This window comes from Dipodomys ordii, unplaced genomic scaffold (assembly GCF_000151885.1).
Source record: "Dipodomys ordii isolate 6190 unplaced genomic scaffold, Dord_2.0 Scaffold36, whole genome shotgun sequence".
In the NCBI taxonomy this organism is placed as follows: Eukaryota; Metazoa; Chordata; class Mammalia; order Rodentia; family Heteromyidae; genus Dipodomys; species Dipodomys ordii.
The window spans coordinates 16,927,129-16,941,979 of NW_012267252.1; the positions used below are offsets into that span (position 1 = coordinate 16,927,129).

The 14,851-nt window shown below is 44.8% G+C and overlaps 2 long non-coding RNA genes across 2 annotated transcripts in view; both read right to left on the bottom strand.

Annotated features, from left to right (window-relative positions):
- LOC105986667 overlaps positions 1-14,851 on the bottom strand; it is a 43,234-nt gene that overhangs the window by 14,969 nt on the left and 13,414 nt on the right. The gene's annotated exons all lie outside the window — the stretch shown is intronic.
- LOC105986668 lies at positions 8,699-12,184 on the bottom strand. The gene is made up of 3 exons (XR_001175127.1): positions 12,122-12,184; positions 11,488-11,543; positions 8,699-8,828 (listed from the first exon to the last, which is right to left on the bottom strand). It is a non-coding gene; the product is annotated as an uncharacterized LOC105986668 (long non-coding RNA).

The following is a 14,851-nucleotide window of genomic DNA, read 5'->3' on the forward strand; positions in this document are numbered from 1 at the left end:
AGAAGAAATGATCTCATGAAAACTGAGGCAGAGATCAGAATAATAGTACCACAGGGAACCCAAGGCTTGCCAGTGACTGTCGATGGCTAGGAGAATTATAGAACACAGATTTTTCCTTCAGGGCCTCCAGAATGAAGCAAATGACCTTGGACTTCTAGCTAAGGATGCACCTGTTCAAGGCCCCCACAATTATAGGGCTAAAAGTAGTTCCATGGATTCCTAGGAACTTTTGCAATTTCTGAGTCTGATGGTGATGGTGTAGCCACCCCCAGCAAGCTCACTTGAGTTGTCACATTCTCTTGTGGTGATTTGAAATAATATCAGCCGGACATGGAGATATTAATTCTCCTTCAGTGGCCAGAGCTGCCCAGAGGATAGCTGGAATTGACTTCGTACACTAGGAAACTGGTAGCTATTTAGCAGACAAATAATCTTGAAGATGTAGAACTGGGAGTGGGGCACAAAAATAATGGAATACATTCTTGGAGAGAGGAAAACCCTTTATTTGGCTTCTGCAATACCTTTAAATAAAACGTCTGCTAAGCTCAGACCCTGGACAATGGATTCAATGAGAGACAGACGGTACATAGGGATGCAAAAGGGACCTTTCTAGCACTTAATAAATAGCACCTATGAACTGGAAACAATAGGAGGATCTCGTCATCTGGACTTGGTTTAATATACCCACACTTTGGGTTGTCATGTACCCATCTGACTACCACTGCTAAAGAATGTGAGAACAGAAATGTTCTCATGGTTCATTCATTCATCCATCCATCCATCCATCCATCCATTTATCCATCCATCCATAAACCCATTCAACAGTTACTAGTCTCCCATGGGGCCCTGGGCAAGAGCAGTAGAAACCAGCAGTGTGGGTGGGAGACTGTTACGCAGACAAGAGGGAGCTGTTGGAGCAGGTGCCTCAGGAAGACTTGGGGGAAGTAACACAGAGCAAAGACTTGAGCTAGAGGCAGCCAGCTGTCAGAGGTGAGGAATCCCTGCCCTTGATTGCTTTAATTTTAAGGATCAAGTTAAAAAAAAATAAGGAATCCTGATTTATGCCTAGACTTCATGCCAAGGCCCGGAGCTCTACAGAATGTTAGGACAGGCTAGCCTTTCCTTAGGGCCACAGATGAGGAAACTGAGGTGACATGCCCCGTCTCACATTTCTCAGCCCCAGGCTGTGGAGCTGCCTCTCATGAGACACTCCCAGTGAGCCTTCTAGAGCCTTACAGAGAGGTGTGTCTCCATCTGGCAGGCGTGAGGATTTCCACAAGTCCAGCAGAGTGGACAGCACTCTGCTCAGAGCATTAAGAGTGACAGATACCACTATGCGGGACCCATACCCACACAGGACACTGAAAGCAGCCATCTCAGAGATGTTGGACATGGAGCCCCAAGATGGGATGGAGGGGTGCCAAGGAAAGAGACTGACGGCCGGGCTAGAAGAGGGAAGGCTTTGATTCACAACTTCTCAGCTCCTATTGCTTCTCCCTCCCTTCCCCCATTTGTGTGTGTGGGGGGGGGGGCGGAAACTCTGGGACTGCAGAAGAAGTAGTTGATCTCCTTCTCCTGGTCTTAGGCCTGGGCCCAGGATGGCAAGGCGGCCATGCTAAGGCTGGGGCCTCAAGCCTCTCCACCCTGCACCCTGGGTCAGGCTGTCCTGGATCTTCAAAGATCAGCCAGCCACAGGAATGATAGTGGAGCAGCCTTGCCTCTGCGCACTTCTGTTCCTTGTTGCTCCGCCACCCCCTGCTGGCTTTGATCTCCCCGCCCCCCTCTCTGCTTGGCCCAGCTCAGAGGTCTCCCGCTGTGAAGCCCCGGGATGGCTCTCCAGCTCACAGGGACTCTTTCCCTCACTTTATCACAGCCCTGATCTGGCCTCCTGCTTGCTTTGCTGGGACAGCAAGAGCCCTCTGGGGCCTGGGGCGGGAATTAAAAAAAAGAGAGAAGTAACTTTGGGCTGGAGTGGGGAGGGTTTTACAGCTAGGGGGAGCTAGGCAGATTCACTTGGAAAGGTGGAGCCAGTCCTTGCTGGCCACCTGAGGGGCAGGTGAGACCTCACGGGTGATATGTAGGTTGCAGTCAGAAACACAAGCTGTAGTACACACATTCCACTTCACACCATGACTAAGTTCATGAGCTGCTTTGTGGCTCAGTTTGCTCATCAGTGAAATGGGGGCATTAAGATTTTCATGTTAGGGGGTGGCTGTGGGAAGTTGATGAGGTCTTATGAACGCAGCCAATGTGTCCCACCTCTCGGAACTGTGTCTCTTGCCCACACTGCGGTGTTGGCTGGCTGGGGAAGGAGTGGAGTCAGTCCTGTGGACACAAAGCTGCATGGGAGCCAACTTCCTGGTTGCCTGACAGGTCTCCACCTCTCTTATTTCCCTCCTTGTCCCTGGCTCAGTTTGCTCTAGATCTCAAAGGGCCTCTCATAGCTGCTTCTTTAAACTTCTACACTCAGCTTCTCTCACTCCAGCTCCTGATCCTGCAGTTCTGCTCAGCAGTGTCCCCTGAGGATCTTGAAGAGTGTGGAAGAAATAGTTGGTCTCCTTCAGCCTCTATTAAAGCTCCTTTGACATCTGACCTTTGTCTGAACTTCCTGGCCTTCAGTGGGCCTGGGAAATCTGAGCCTGAGTGTGAATCTGGGAAAGCTAGATCACCTCACTGCACTCTGGTTTACTTATTTACCAAACAGAAAGGATCATCCGGCCTGATGACTTAACAGAACGGCCAGAGAATCAGATGAGCGCGAGTGTGTGCTGTTTGTACCCTGGAAAGCAACTCTTGCTTTGGACCACATGCACTTCCTTTCTTGAGGCTTTGGTCATTTGGTCCTCTATAATGTCCTGACACCTGGTGTCACCATTGTCCAGATGGGTGTGTCATTGGGAGCTCAGGATACACTGTCTTGTGAGACACTGTCTTGTGAGAAGTAGTGAGCTCTCTCCTTCTCAGATCACCTTCCTATAGCATCCCATTCCTCACCCGACACCTGCTAGAGTACCCTAGCTCAAAGGACAGGGTAGGATGTGGACGAATGGGTGACCTGGGGAAGTATGGAGGTCCCAGCATCAAAGGGGTAGGATGATCCATCTCCTCTGAGACTCTTTACTGGCCCTCGATGGCACATTTCCAACGTGTAGCCTCAATTGTTTTTGTTTTTGTTTTTTTTTACCAGCAGGAGTGCTCAGAGAAGAGTGTTCTAGGGACAGAAATCTGATGGAAATTGGGGTGAAGGCTTGTCTAGACACTAAGCACATTCTTTTTTAAATGGAGATGTAGGGTGAAGAATGGCTTGTGCCGTACAGCTGGCAGGCAAGGGCGGGGGCAGTCCGTTTAGCACCTCACTTCCGGGAAGTACCCTTGGGGGGGCGTCCCTGGGTGCGTGGGAACTTGGCAAAGGACCCTGGTGATCTGAATTCTGTCCTACATGCTGGAGTGCCTAATGTCTTACCAGGGATTGAAACAGACCAAAGAACAAAGGGACCTGGGGACATTGGTGACCCATGGGCTCCTTCCCAGGCTCAGGCAAAGAACAGTATCCCAGGATCTCTGCACCTCCACACTCTCAGATTTTAGGGCCACACATTCCTCAAAGTATTTAAATGCATGATATCTATCTCCACATGGCGTTTTGTTTTATCACGAGGCCCCCGGAAAGATTTTTTTTTTAAAAAATATATCTCTTTGGAACAGATGTCAGCCAAAGCTCCCAGCACAGATCAAGGGCAGGTTAAGAGCTTTGAGATGGGTCTGAATGTCCCTTTAACATCCTTCCATCTACTACCCAAATATACTTGGAGTCAGTACCCTGTTTTCCTAAGAAGCTCTGAACCATATGTCCGGGAACTAATTAAGCATACAAATCAAGCCCCAGGATCAGGTGGCGCTCTGTTTAAATATCTTAACCTTTTATGATTATCTTAATTTAGAGAAAATTCAAAACACATTCGGAAGTCTTAGCAAATGAACTAAGTAGGAATTTACTGGCCGGCTGCTTTTCTTGATGTTGGAATCCTTTCTTCACAAGCCCAGTGTGGGGTGCTGGGGAAGCCATCCCTATCATTCATGGTCTCCCCTGCACATCAAGACACCTGACTTGTCCTTCCTTCCCCAGTGGCTTCTCCCAGCTCAAACCCCACTGGCTCCTGCTCCTAGCCCAGATGTTTCTGTGTACTAAGAGGAACGGGAGCAATGGAGCAGGCTCAGCCCTTGCAAGTTTCATCTCAGGCTGAAGTGAGGAGGGTAGGAAATACTCCTGCGGCCTGGCCTGGTGTGGCAGGGGAGTTGTGGAGGGGCGTTCAGAGACTTGAGATGGGAATTGTACAAACCAGGCTCCACCTGGCTGCAGGTGGCTGAGGGAAGGTCACAGCTGGGAACCTCTGTCTTTCTGGATTCCTGGGTTACTCTGGCAGCAGGGCGTACAGACTGGGGAACTCTCTCTTGCCTTCCTCTGATGCTTGTCTTATAAGACATGCCTAAAAGGCATTTATTTCCCAAGTTTGTTGACTTATGACATGGTGTGCTAGAGTTTTCTCTTTCTTCCTCTTTCCCTCCTTTCTTTCTTTCCTTCTTTCTTTCTTTTTTTTTTTTGGGTCCGGTCGTGGGGCCTGAACTCTGGGCCTGAGTGCTGTCCCTTAGCTCTTCAGCTCAAGGCTAGCGCTCTACTACTTGGGCCACAGCGCCACTTCTGGCTTTTTTCTTTTTGTTTATGTGATGCTGAGGAATCGAACCCAGGGCCTCAGGCATGCAAGGCAAGCGCTCTACCACTGAGCCAACTTCCCAGCCCTCTTTCTTTCTTTCTTTCTTTCTTTTTAGCACAAGGTTTGGGGATAGAGGCTGGTACTGGGGCCTCTTACTCTGGCTTGGCTTTTTCTGCTCAAGGTTAGTCCTCTACCAACTCATTAACTGGAGAGTCTCATGGCCTTTTCTGTCTATCTAGGCTGGCTTTGGACCATCATTCTCAGATCTCTGCTTCCTGAGTAACTAGGATTACAGGTGTGAGCTACCAGTGCACAGCTCATTACAGGGTCTTAGCACTTATTCCACACATCTTTACTGACTACCTCCTTCATGCCAGATCTGATACAAGTGCCTGTGTTGTTAAGACTGGGCTGGCTCTCACAAATAGTTTTTAATGTTTTGGGGTAGAATGAAAATTTTCGAATAGAGTTTCCAGACAAACCATAGGATTCCTGGTCAAATTTAAATTTTAGATACTTGATATATACTTTGACCCTAAATAGATCCTGCATATTACATGACACATGATTATACTAAGATAATTATTATTTATCTAAAGTTCAGATTCAGCTGAGTGTCTTGTCTTTTTATTGGTGAAATCTTAACCACATAGAAATTGATAGTGAAGTGAAATACTAATTCTGCAAGAGGACAACCAGAAAGCAGCCTTGGACCAGACCCCTCTGCCTGTGTGGTTCCCCTTAGACTTCTCTAGGGTTCCAGGATCAGCACCATTTTGTGAGTGAATCTCAGAGCAGTTAAGTCAGTTGCTCAGGGTTCTCCAGCTAGACTTTTAGCCCAGCCCTACCAGACTTCAAAGCTTCAGCCCCTGCCATGCTACCCCCATGCCAAGCTGATGGTTATCTTCCTAGAGCTCTCATTTTCCTAGCTTGCCCTGGCTTCTCTCAACTTCTTGCCTCTTTCCCTACGAATGTTCAAGGAGAGATTCACTCCTGTCAGATCAATGTCATTTTGCCATAATGAAAACCACCTCCCAGGCCCATAGAGGAGAAGATCTGTCGAACCTTAATGAGAATGGTTCCGATTATGCAAAAAGCAACCTCATGGTTATTCTAATGTTACAAGTAAATATAAAACATTTAGAAATACTTGGCTTGGGCTTTTTTTTTTCAAGTACAGATGTCTGACTCTCTGCCAGTTTGTTATTAAAAATGCTACGGTGGTTTGGGTACAAAGATTGCTGCAAAAATAAAAGCTGATGCACTGTAAAGCACTTGTTTTGACTTTGTAGGAAAAGTGGGTATGACTAAGGCCAAGGACATATGGTGGCTCACAGTGGCTCTATAGTGGGGACCCCAGTATTCACAGCTCTTTCACTGCCCTATTGAAATGGAGGCGGGGGGCTGATTGCCCCTCCAGTCCCAACTTGGCTCCTGCCACCTCCCCAGCTGTTTCCGCTCATTTGCTGACCTCTGCTGACACCACATATGCACTTGCTGGGCCTTGCTTGGTGAGTTCTTCCAGCTCTGCCTTTGCCTGTCTCCATGCTATCCTTTACTCTAAGTAGCTCCTCCAACACACCACCCAGATCATTTCTTTTACTCCTTGAAAACTCCTTGGAATTATCGTGCTTACTTCTCATCCATCAAAAACAAAAACCCATAAATGCAGGGCTCCACTCATTGTTCACAATTGTCTCTAATATAACGCACAACGTTGGCTGCGTAGTACCTGATCAGCAAACATTTGCTGAACAAATGAAGGAGTTCATGAAAGCACTGCCTTGTCCCCTCTAGGAAAAGCTGTGCAAGTGGTAGCTTCCACAAATTTCAACCAACTTACAGAACACTCTGAAACCTGGGGACAACCTTAAAGTGCGGTGAGTCATGATTTGAGGTGTAGGAGGGGTTTCCTGGGGAGTGCTCAAACTGCAGAAGGAAAAATGCTTAATTGCTAGAAGATTTGGGGGACTCAAATGCATCTCCATAACACTGTCCCCTTGTATGAAATCCTCCCATTCCAGGAAGTTGTACTGATGCCCTTGGAACAGTTTGGAGATACGGAAGGAGAGTACTCCTTAGATACTTTGCTCCTTAGCTTGGCATTTGAGGTTCTTCTTGTACTTGATCCTCTTGTTCCCTCTCCCTGAGCCCTTTTCATGCCTCTTATCATCAGCTGCAGGCCACTGGTATTGAGTGTTTGCCCTATGCCCTTTCCCTTCCCGTTTTACATGCCAGCCCCTCAGTCTTATTAGGTAAATGCCCTTCCCTGTCTGTGCATGCCCAAATCCCAGAAACCATCCATCAAGGGCCGATCTCCCCAACTGTCTACCACATCCACCCCTACCTCAGCTGCTTCTCCCTCCTCAAAACCCACCCCCCTGGGCAATTTTTTCCTTTCCCCATCTTTCCTGTTTGACTCAAGCTTGACTTTAAGCTGCCTTAAGGGCAGGAATGTGCCTCATTTCTGTGTCTCCTGCTACCCTGAGCACTGTCATTTTTGTTGATGAACGAGTTGATGATATTACTGGGGACACAAAGCCTAAGTCATGAGCTCTGAGAAAAAATGGTGTGCCATCAAGTGCTGTGCCGTTCAGACCATAGCTTTAGATTTCCATACTCTGAACAGAAGCAATGGTGTGGTTCCCAGATGGGCATTCCAAACCACTGTCCACATGATCCCATGGTTTTAGATAAAAGACTCCTCGGCACACCACACAGCCCCCACTTTCTCTGCTCCATTCCCATCTTTTCCTACTAGGTGTCCAAATGTCTGAAACTTCCAGGCATTGGTCACAATTGTAATCCTAGCTACTCAGGAGGCTGAGATCTGCAGATCACAGATCAAAGCAAGCTAGGAACAAAAAAAGTCCATGAGATCTTTATCTCCTATTAACCACCACAAATCCAGAAGTGGAGATATGGCTCAAGTGATAGAGTGCTAGTCTGGAGTTAGAAAAGCCAGTCCCTGAGTTTAAGCCCCAGTGCTGGTACCAAAAAAAAAATCTAATAAAACCAATTTTTTTTAAAAAAACACAAAAAAACAAACAAAAAAACCAGAGACTCAAGCACTAACACTGAACACCTGCATAGAAGAACCAGCGAGCCAAGAGAAAACCCATCCCTGAGTTTTGCCAGATAAATGTCACATGATCATGGATAAACATGCAAATATACATATCTCAAATGGGTTCCAAACGGAGCATGTCTTTACACCAGAGCTGGAAAGCAGTGAGGAATCGCACACAGGGGAAGCCAAGGACCCGCCCTTCTGCATCACCTAGATTTGGAAGTGTTTGTTCTCTGAGCAGCGATGGTTTTAAAATGCAGCCCAGCAGAAGCTTTGGATCTCCATGGGGTGGTAGGTGTTTGTGTGCAACTTCACTGAGTGGAGGTGACACATCAACCCTAGCCTGTGCACAGAATCTGGATTTACAGCTGTGTTGGGGCACAGTGTCTCCCTTTCTACATGTACAGCGTATGGAGGGGTGAGGCAGGGACATCATCTCCTTCGCTACCCCTCTTTGCAATCTTTCTAAGGCTACCATCCAAGTGTGGCTTTGACAGCATTGGGAGCCCTGTTACAGTTTGAGTAAGTGAATGCTGTCAAAGAGAGAGCTAGTAAAAATGTTTCTCCGAGCTCCTGGAGGATTGCAGCAGAAGGAAGTGCTCCATCACTGGGAAGTGACACTAATGTATTCTATTAGATTTGCTTATCATGTTAAAGAGCATATTAAAAGGAAATGTTTGGAGAACGGATGCCATAACGTGGTATGATGGATGGAGAATTCCTAATTTGGAAAAAATGTGCTAAGACGACATGATTGATGTGAGTGACCTACTTTATTTTATAAGAAAGTATGAGTTGCCTCGGGCCCATTGGTACACATATTTGGAAAAAAAAAGTTGTTTTTTTTTCCACATTAAGTTTTTATTAACATTTTCAAAAGAGCAAAAACACCATAGAAGGATATAAGTTTCGACTTGTCAATGCAGATGTGTTTTGTCCTCATTTGCTGCTTAGAAAAATGCCTTCCCTAGAGAGGAGGGTTTGTGAATGAAGTGAGTTTCTTGTCAAGTCAGCACCCGATGGGGAGAAATCTGACATTCTCTTCCCTGATTAAAAAAAAAATGACAAGGAAAGGACATCTTTTACTTAAAGCACACACATAACTTCTGCTATTCATAAGTAGCAATCTCAAGATGATTGGCATCTCGTAGGACCTCCCAATACCTTTTGGGCTGTAGGCAGCAAAGACTGAGGCTGAGTTAACCATTTTCAGTCTTAAATGATGGTCCCCAAAACTGAGGATCCCAACCATCAAATGAAGCTCCTTGGTCAGGCCAGGGACTCTCAAATGTAACCCAGGCAGCAGATGGCGCTGCACAGGGGACTTCTGAGGGTTGGTAGCCAACAAAATATTGTTAACCTGGACAGGATATTATAGCCCTTTAGTGCAACAACCCCAGAGATTCCGGTGGTATAATGTTTCCTGAGGAAGGTGGGGTGTATAGAGGAACTATTTAGAGGTAGGGAGTGTATGTGGGCACAGGATTTCTAGGAAATACTGTCCAGTGTTACTAAAGACTTAGATTGCTGTGGGACTTTAGCCTTAGACATTTCAACTCTAGAACTTTCTTGGGAAGAAATAATCATCAATACTCAAGAGAGTCAGCAAGATGTTCACTATGGGATTGTTTGTAATTTTCCTAGACAGATAAACTGAAAGGTGGGATTGGGGGATTGTTTAAATAAATACATTCGTTTGATACAGCTGTTATGATACAGAAGATTAATGGAGGAAAAGTTTATAATGTTGTATTAAATAGGGAAAGTTGACTATAAAACATTGTGATTACATTGCATCTCAAGAAACCATATATACCTATGCCTACTGCAGTAGATAATTATAAGGTATATATTTTGATAATATCTTGCACTGTATAATATATATTTGAGTGGTATTCCTGAAACACTGGGAGGGATTGTCTTTGAAAAGTACATTTCACAGGCACTCCTTGTTCTTTCCTCTTGTATGTTTTCACTTCCTCCCTCCCTCCCTTCCTTCCTTCCCTCCCTCCCTCCCTCCCTTCCCTCCCTCCCTCCCTTCCTTCCTTCCCTCCCTCCCTCCCTCCCTCCCTTCCTTCCTTCCTTCCTTCCTTCCTTCCTTCCTTCCTTCCTTCCTTCCTTCCTTCCTTCCTTCCTTCCTTCCTTCCTTCCTTCCCTCCCAGTACCCCCTCCCTTCCTCTGTCCCCTACTTCCCTTCCATCCCTTTGGTCTTCCTTCCCTTCCCTCCTCTCACTCCTTCCCTCACCCCTTCCTTTTCCTTCTTTTCTTTTCTTCTTGAAGTATTTGGGTTTGAACTCAGGGAGGCCTGGCTTGCTGGCCAGGCAGTAGCTGCACCACTTGAGCCACACCCCTTGCCCTGTATGTTTTCATTTTCTACACAAGTCATGCTTTCCTTTGGTAATAAGTAAAGCAACTATTCAATGGAAAATCCGAGAGATGTGGCTGATTACATAGTAGAAACAATAAGAGAGTTCCTAAGGATTATTTGACACAAACTAGTTTTCTCATCTAAAAGTACTAACTTAGAAATACAAAGTGAAAAATTGTTGCATTTACAATAGCAAAAAAGAAAAGTATAAATTATCTTTAGAACTGAAAATACGATGACTCATTCATACAAGAAGTATAAAACACCTAAGTAGAATAATGAAGTATATCAAAGAAGTTCTAGATAAATTATCGTGCTTCTGGTTGTGAAAACTGATGGTTGTAAAAGTGTAGTCTTCTCATGAAGTGGTTTGTACATTTTATCCAGTTCTGGTAAAAATTTCTAGTAAGAATAATTGACAAGTTCATTTGCTAAACAGCACCTCAGAGAATAGATACATGAAAACAGATAACTTTCCTAAACGAAAAAGGAGACAGACTTGTCCTACTCAGTTTAAAAGGTATTACAAAGTGACACTAATTAAACAGCACATAGTGTTGTTGAAACCAAGTACATTAACGAATCAAATAGAACCTAGAATAAAGTATAGGTTAATATAATAAAAAGTGAGAGCCTCACACTTGACAGATTGTTTTTTCTATAAATGGAAAATGTCTAGATGATCCACAAAATGATGTTGGAAAAATTTGTTACTCATTTGGAGAGGGAAAAAAAGAATAGTTGTTAATGTGCCATTCATTGAAAAAAATTCCAAATGCATTAAAGATGTGCATATTGTTTAAAATTATAAAAGTTCTAAAAGAGGCTAAAGAATGGTAGTTCTATAATCTTGAGAAGAAGAAAGGCTTTTCTTGGAAAATTAGATAAACTTCAGGAGTTGCAGAGAGAAAAACACCAATAATTCCTTCCAAATAACAGAATATAGTACAATATTAAAGATAGTATATTTCTATATTTAAACTTCACTACAAAGAAGAGGAGGAATGCAACTTTTATGACAAGCAATAGAGAAAGAGCTTTCCTATATAAAGTGCTGTTCTAAGCTAAGTTTGCCCCCCGAACCATAAAACCACAACAGACAGAAAACAGAGAGTAGCCACCATTCCAAAAGAAAAATTGGAAGATACAGGAAAACTTTTTTAACCAAGCATACTATTAAAATAAACCATTAGAAATTAGGACAACCGAGCATCATTGTCATTCCCAATTGTCAAATTTTAAAAGAAGGTGCTAATATTCAGCATATTGTGATTGTGTAGAAATACATCGGATGCAAGGATTTCCACTCAGGGAGTGAACCCTGTGTGAAGACTTACTCTAGACAGAGGCTGTGGTAGTGTAGGTGGCCGAGTGAATGTTCCAGAACTATTCACTGAGGGAAGGAAAAGCAAGGAAATACTGGCAAGTAAACAGGGAAACAACTTACCTCTGTAGCCTAATTCTGCTTAAGAAGTAAACAGTGATTTATAGTTAGGACTGTTTTTTATAGTGTTAATCAATGACTGTAGGATTATAACAAAAAGCCATTCTACTTTATCCTCTTATGTCATATTCAACTTTTACATGACCATAAATCCTTAAATAATAATTTTTAAAAAGCAACGCACAGGATTGACACTGAGCACAAATCTGCCGGGAGAGGTGAGGTGACTTGCCCAAGCTGGCCAGCATGTGACAACCAGATGGAACTGTCTTCAGATCTCCAGGTTCCTATTGTTCCCCAGGACGTCCTAGTTCCCACCCAGAAGCCCATAGGGTGCCGGGTGGCCTCTCCACCAGAGGAGCCCAGGAACGCTCTGAGAACCATGGCAGCCACCGTGCAGATCACCTCAAGGCCCTAGGCCCGGTGGCTGGGAGGAGCCCATACCCAAGGCACTGGTTTAATGGGCTTCAGGGTGGATGTGCACCCTCAGTAATGATGCCCACACTAGTACCAGCTTGTCTACTCACCCGGTAGGGTGTCTGCCAGCTCTGGATGGACCCTGCCACTCATGGGTGGTGATCAGGCCAGGGCTCCCACCCCACCTCCACGCTGTCCCTGTGGTCTCTGTGCTGGGAGGCCTTACACAGTGGACAGAAAGGGCCCAATGTGGCTGTATGAGGAGTGGAGAAAAAGGAAGACATAGAGTCGATGATTATTACATCAGTGTGTATGAAAGCGCCTGCCACCTTACCTGTCCACCGACTGCTACAATTGAGCGTCAGAATCATCCTCAGAAGGAAAAAGCACATGTGCAATTGTGACTATTTACAGAAAGAGAAATTGAGGCAGGTTGAGTCATTTTCCTGATCACACAGCTAGGAATTATGAGGAAAGAAGAGGCTGGGTCATCTGCTGTACCCCTTTCTTTCTTTCTTTCTTTCTTTCTTTCTTTCTTTCTTTCTTTCTTTCTTTCTTTCTTTCTTCCTTCCTTCCCTCCCTCCTTCCTTCCTTTCTTTCTTCCTTTCTTTCTCTCCCTTCCTTCTTTCTCTTTCTTTATTTCTTTGATTGTTAGGCTTGAACTCAGGGCCTGGGAGCTGTCTCTAAGCTCTTTGCACAAGGCTAGTGCTCTACCACTTTGAGACACAGTGCCATTTCTGGTTTTTGAGTAGTTATTGGAGGAGGTAAGAGTCTCATGGGGACTTTTCTGTCTGGGCTGGCTTTGACCCGCAGTCCTCAGATCTCAGCCTCCTGCATAGGTAGGATTACAGGCATGGGTCACCAGTGCCAGGTCCCTTATTTCTTTTCTTGAACACTTCCTGCCTAGCCCATGGTTACAAGTACCTCATGCTTAGGCTTGACCCTGATTAAGGGCACTGTGGATTTTCTTGCTCTAATCTAAAATGCCCTTTGATTCCTAGCCCTGGACTTAGTGTCTGGTATATCTAATACTCCTCCAGCAGCTTTCTGCTCCTCAAAGACTAGTTGGGCTTATTCTCCAAGTGCCCAGAAGGGGGCACTGTCTAAAAATTCTCAGTATGAGGGTACTTGTTCTCTGGAAGGCTACTAATGACCTCACTCTGCTTTGTAAGGCCCTGTGAGCCAAGGACCTCACTAAGAATTTGTTGGATTAGTGGACCAGCCAGGGTGACCATAAATCCTTTCTCCGGTCCTCTTAGGGTCTGAGCTTCTGCTATCCTTGCCCCTATGTGCAATTTTTTCCCTTACAGAACTTGGGTGTGAAGCAGTTTCTGGACCTGAGGCCAAGTACATCGTCAGGGACTCTGCCAGCTTTAGGCTTGGGACTGAGGGGCTGAGGATTAGAAGCCAGTGTTATTCAAGAGATCTAAAAGATTGAAAGAGATCTAAGAGATAGAAGGCTGCAGGGAAATTAGGACTCTGTACTTTTCCAGGTCCACCTTTCTGGTAGTTTCACCAGCTTCAACATCTTCAATTATTCGGTTCAACCATACCCAGTGATCTAAGCAGAGATCTTGCTTCTTGCTTCTGTCCTGGCACATGGCGTGTGTGTGTGTGTGTGTGTGTGTGTGTGTGTGTGTGTGTGTGTGTAAATGGATGGATGGGTGGATGGAGATCTCCTGCTATGATGGAACTTGAGAGAAATCAAAAGAAATAATGAGGTGGGGAGGTGGGAAGGGATAGTAGGAGAAAAACAAAGGGGGGTAACAATGCTGGACAAGGAATGTACTCATGTAACAGTAACCCCTCTTTACAGCACCTTTACAATAAAATAAAATTTTAAAAATCCAAATTACAAACAGCAAAAAAGAAAAGAAATGACATTATAGGCCATGAGAACTCAGCTTCTTCATCTGTAAGACCAGACTTGCCCAAAGTGGCAAAGAAAGACTGGATGAGATTAGAAAAGAATACATGAGGTGGTATTCAAAGACCAGCCAAAGCAAAGGCCAGCTGGCTTGACTGGTTCATGCACCTGGGGACACTGTTGAGAGCCACCCCCACAGAGTAGAACCCCCCACACTGACTCTCAGTCTCTGTGGGGAGAGGCTTGATACTATCATAATGAAGTCATATCTATCACAAAGATCCTTGAGGCTACTTAACTGAAATAATTACATGTGTTTCAGAACTGGGAAAGCAAGGGTTCTAGCCAACATCTCATGATGCTCTTTAAAAAAAAATAAAAGGTTTCCCTATAAACTGCAGGTGGGGTGGGGAGTGGCAAGCCTTCCAAGCCAGGATACCATGTTTAATTCCACCTTTTATGTCTTGGCACCAACCCATCTATGTGTCTGTATCTCTGTATAGACATATTAAAACAACAGTAAAGGAGATTAAAAGAGTAACAATTGTCAGCCATAATCCCATTGCTAGAACTAAATTCTCCTTATGTGCATGTGTCTCCTTGTTTAATTACACAGGCGATCCATGAATGCCTTCTCATTGTCAGCAATTAAACAATTAAGTGTACATTGTAGTCTGTAAAAATGCCCAGTCCATCCTCCAGTTCCCTTCTCCTCCCTTGAAGCCACTGTGTAGTTGTAGCCTGATGTGGCCCTTTCTAGAACTTTCTCTGACTTTACCTCTTAAGTTTCCACATGTAATTTATGTATTAGTGCAAGAACATACAAGCAGTGTTCATTTAAAACCTTAACAGGATCATGTTGTTCTGGAACTTTTTTCCCTCCTCCTTTTGGGTCTTAGAAATCTTTCTAGGCTTCTGTACAGAGCCACTTCATAAATGGTAGCAGTTTTCTGTAGTATGGAAACATCCTAAT